Genomic DNA, 5000 nt, shown 5'->3' with positions numbered 1-5000 from the left:
ACACAGGTCTGCCACAAGCATGGAATCAGAGCGCCGCCTGTTATGAGCCAAAGGTGCACCCTGACGTGGCAAATCAGATGATGCCGCAGTCATTTACTTACGATAATCACAATCAACAAACTGCCGCCCCCCCCCCCCCAAAACACCTTTCCTTACAACAATGTGTACCTTAACCTAACCCATATTGTGCCTTAACCTAACCCATATTGTGCCTTAACCTAACCCATATTGTGCCTTAACCTAACCCATATTGTGCCTTAACCTAACCCGTATTGTGCCTTAACCTAACCCGTATTGTGCCTTAACCTAACCCGTATTGTGCCTTAACCTAACCCGTATTGTGCCTTAACCTAACCCGTATTGTGCCTTAACCTAACCCGTATTGTGCCTTAACCTAACCCGTATTGTGCCTTAACCTAACCCGTATTGTGCCTTAACCTAACCCGTATTGTGCCTTAACCTAACCCGTATTGTGCCTTAACCTAACCCGTATTGTGCCTTAACCTAACCCGTATTGTGCCTTAACCTAACCCGTATTGTGCCTTAACCTAACCCGTATTGTGCCTTAACCTAACCCGTATTGTGCCTTAACCTAACCCGTATTCTGCCTTAACCTAACCCGTGTTGTGCCTTAACCTAACCCGTGTTGTGCCTTAACCTAACCTGTGTTGTGCCTTAACCTAACCCGTGTTGTGCCTTAACCTAACCCGTGTTGTGCCTTAACCTAACCTATGTTGCGCCTTAACCTACCCTATATTGTACCTTAACCTAACCTATATTGTACCTTAACCTAACCTATGTTGCGCCTTAACCTAACCTATGTTGCGCCTTAACCTAACCTATGTTGCGCCTTAACCTAACCTATGTTGCGCCTTAACCTAACCTATGTTGCGCCTTAACCTAACCTATGTTGCGCCTTAACCTAACCTATGTTGCGCCTTAACCTAACCTATGTTGCGCCTTAACCTAACCTATGTTGCGCCTTAACCTAACCTATGTTGCGCCTTAACCTAACCTATGTTGCGCCTTAACCTAACCTATGTTGCGCCTTAACCTAACCTATGTTGCGCCTTAACCCAACACACGTTGCGCCTTAACCCAACACACGTTGCGCCTTAACCCAACACACGTTGCGCCTTAACCCAACACACGTTGCGCCTTAACCCAACACACGTTGCGCCTTAACCCAACACACGTTGCGCCTTAACCCAACACACGTTGCGCCTTAACCCAACACACGTTGCGCCTTAACCCAACACACGTTGCGCCTTAACCCAACACACGTTGCGCCTTAACCCAACACACGTTGCGCCTTAACCCAACACACGTTGGGCCTTAACCCAACACACGTTGGGCCTTAACCCAACACACGTTGGGCCTTAACCCAACACACGTTGGGCCTTAACCCAACACACGTTGGGCCTTAACCCAACACACGTTGGGCCTTAACCCAACACACGTTGGGCCTTAACCCAACACACGTTGGGCCTTAACCCAACACACGTTGGGCCTTAACCCAACACACGTTGGGCCTTAACCCAACACACGTTGGGCCTTAACCTGCTCTGTAATTGTCATACGACGCGTTAAATTAGTGTAGTGTTGCCTAACTGCAACCCCCGCAATATAGTTTGCTACTCGCACTGCCCGGTCCCCAGAGTATCGCTTCATGTTAAACACCTTGCAGCTATACACTGTAATGCGGATGGCAGCAGGACGTACATGCTCAATGCCCTTCGCAGTTGTTCATTGGCATTCGCATGGCGAAGCACAGCCTACGTTGTGGTACGGCTTGTGTCAACTGTCCGCTGATGTTGTACGTCCAAATCACACACTGTACTGCACATTGGTCCTCATGTACTGAATGATACATCGTGGTACATGTGTGACCGTACCACGACTGCGCCAACAACGGCGAACCATACGGTCCAAATATTGTGCACTCAGCTACATGTCGTCTCCCTATAAGAGCTGGATTGCAGTATGGTATGCCGTGGATGGCGATCGGCATGAGCCGTCTGTTGATGTAGTGGCGCGTGTTGTCAGACGTAGTCGTCTCTTCTCACACACCGTGATAGCATGGTGCACTGCGTTCCACATCTGCGACATGCGACAGAGGCCGGTTGACAGTCGTTCGCGCAATGGACATCGCATACGTACGGGGGCCACCTTCCACGTGTTCGCGAAGCGTGCACATGTTGTTGCGTGTATGTGGGCAGACATAGTGTGTCGTGACACCTGACACAGGCATGCAACAATCGTTGAATTTGCAAATGGCGATGGACGTCTACGTTTGCTGGTGACGTTACGCAAATGAAGAACTGGTAAACCGTTGTGGTGCGGTTGTTCTCGCTAGAGGTGAATCAGTGATGGCGACGATCGGTTGAGCTACCAACCGGTTGTTTCAGCGATACCCACCATGCCCACGAACGTGAATGGCATGTGGGTGTGAAGCGATACGCGGCGGTGGCTGGGTGGGACCGTCCCCGGCCGGTGAGGGGGGGCCTCCCGGCGTGCTGGCCGCGCGGTGCGTGGGCGCACGCGCTACAGCCGGCTGGTGGGGGCGGCCAGTGGCAGGCGCGCCGGCCGACGGAGGCGGCAGGCGGCGTAGCTGCGCGCCGGCGCACCCTGCACGCGGCGCCGTGCGGCCAAAGTAGGTCCTCGCGGGCCCGGTGCGAAGCGCGGTGGACATCTGCAGTGTGCTGGTCCGATTGAGGACTGTGTGCGCTGAGGATGCGCCGCCGCCCGGCGCTCGGCGCCGCGACGCCGTCTGCTGCTCGGTCGCCTCTGCGGTTCTCGCAGGTGGATTGTATCGCAGCTGTGCGGACGTGTTGGCGCGTGCGCTGTGCTGGGAGAGTTCGCTTCGGCACCCAAGTGGGGCTTTTGTCCTTCTGTGGCGCTGGCGTTGGAGCTGCCGGCCACCGTAGGTGGCGCGTGTTGTCTCCCGCCGGCAATGCCACGACAGCACGCTCCCGGGCCTCTGTCGGCAGCGGCAAGCTCAGTTGGGAGCACGGGTGGTCGCACCTAAAGCGTCTACTCGCCAAACTCCGGGCGATTGCGCCTCTCTCGAACCCGACCAAGTACTTAGGACGGCGCTGCGCGCCGCCGGGACCTGAGAGGGTTTCGAGGTGTATTGTGCAGGGGAGCTCAGCCTCCTCCTGTTTGCAGAATAATTGAGCGGACGCTTGCGTGTTCGCGCGGGCCCCCGGGACACACTCCCGGGCGGCCGGCTGCTCAGCTCTAGTTGACGCAGCTCCCTGGTTGATCCTGCCAGTAGTCATATGCTTGTCTCAAAGATTAAGCCATGCATGTCTCAGTACAAGCCGCATTAAGGTGAAACCGCGAATGGCTCATTAAATCAGTTATGGTTCCTTAGATCGTACCCACGTTACTTGGATAACTGTGGTAATTCTAGAGCTAATACATGCAAACAGAGTCCCGACCAGAGATGGAAGGGACGCTTTTATTAGATCAAAACCAATCGGTCGGCTCGTCCGGTCCGTTTGCCTTGGTGACTCTGAATAACTTTGGGCTGATCGCACGGTCCTCGTACCGGCGACGCATCTTTCAAATGTCTGCCTTATCAACTGTCGATGGTAGGTTCTGCGCCTACCATGGTTGTAACGGGTAACGGGGAATCAGGGTTCGATTCCGGAGAGGGAGCCTGAGAAACGGCTACCACATCCAAGGAAGGCAGCAGGCGCGCAAATTACCCACTCCCGGCACGGGGAGGTAGTGACGAAAAATAACGATACGGGACTCATCCGAGGCCCCGTAATCGGAATGAGTACACTTTAAATCCTTTAACGAGTATCTATTGGAGGGCAAGTCTGGTGCCAGCAGCCGCGGTAATTCCAGCTCCAATAGCGTATATTAAAGTTGTTGCGGTTAAAAAGCTCGTAGTTGGATTTGTGTCCCACGCTGTTGGTTCACCGCCCGTCGGTGTTTAACTGGCATGTATCGTGGGACGTCCTGCCGGTGGGGCGAGCTGAAGGCGTGCGACGCGCCTCGTGCGTGCTCGTGCGTCCCGAGGCGGACCCCGTTGCAATCCTACCAGGGTGCTCTTGAGTGAGTGTCTCGGTGGGCCGGCACGTTTACTTTGAACAAATTAGAGTGCTTAAAGCAGGCAAGCCCGCCTGAATACTGTGTGCATGGAATAATGGAATAGGACCTCGGTTCTATTTTGTTGGTTTTCGGAACCCGAGGTAATGATTAATAGGGACAGGCGGGGGCATTCGTATTGCGACGTTAGAGGTGAAATTCTTGGATCGTCGCAAGACGAACAGAAGCGAAAGCATTTGCCAAGTATGTTTTCATTAATCAAGAACGAAAGTTAGAGGTTCGAAGGCGATCAGATACCGCCCTAGTTCTAACCATAAACGATGCCAGCCAGCGATCCGCCGCAGTTCCTCCGATGACTCGGCGGGCAGCCTCCGGGAAACCAAAGCTTTTGGGTTCCGGGGGAAGTATGGTTGCAAAGCTGAAACTTAAAGGAATTGACGGAAGGGCACCACCAGGAGTGGAGCCTGCGGCTTAATTTGACTCAACACGGGAAACCTCACCAGGCCCGGACACCGGAAGGATTGACAGATTGATAGCTCTTTCTTGATTCGGTGGGTGGTGGTGCATGGCCGTTCTTAGTTGGTGGAGCGATTTGTCTGGTTAATTCCGATAACGAACGAGACTCTAGCCTGCTAACTAGTCGCGTGACATCCTTCGTGCTGTCAGCGATTACTTTTCTTCTTAGAGGGACAGGCGGCTTCTAGCCGCACGAGATTGAGCAATAACAGGTCTGTGATGCCCTTAGATGTTCTGGGCCGCACGCGCGCTACACTGAAGGAATCAGCGTGTCTTCCTAGGCCGAAAGGTCGGGGTAACCCGCTGAACCTCCTTCGTGCTAGGGATTGGGGCTTGCAATTGTTCCCCATGAACGAGGAATTCCCAGTAAGCGCGAGTCATAAGCTCGCGTTGATTACGTCCCTGCCCTTTGTACACACCGC

At 53.8% G+C, this 5000-nt stretch overlaps 1 non-coding gene across 1 annotated transcript in view; it reads left to right on the top strand.

The window, feature by feature from the left end:
* Positions 1 to 3254: 3254 nt before the first annotated feature.
* Positions 3255 to 5000, top strand: part of LOC126433637 (small subunit ribosomal RNA) — a 1910-nt gene continuing 164 nt past the window's right edge. The window contains exon 1 of the ribosomal RNA XR_007578637.1: positions 3255 to 5000. This exon is cut by the window's right edge and continues 164 nt beyond it. This is a non-coding gene — a ribosomal RNA (small subunit ribosomal RNA).

This window comes from Schistocerca serialis, unplaced genomic scaffold (genome assembly GCF_023864345.2).
Source record: "Schistocerca serialis cubense isolate TAMUIC-IGC-003099 unplaced genomic scaffold, iqSchSeri2.2 HiC_scaffold_1170, whole genome shotgun sequence".
NCBI lineage: Eukaryota > Metazoa > Arthropoda > Insecta > Orthoptera > Acrididae > Schistocerca > Schistocerca serialis.
The sequence above is the reverse complement of the archived record's forward strand: the minus strand, read 5'-3'. Positions and strand labels throughout refer to the sequence as shown.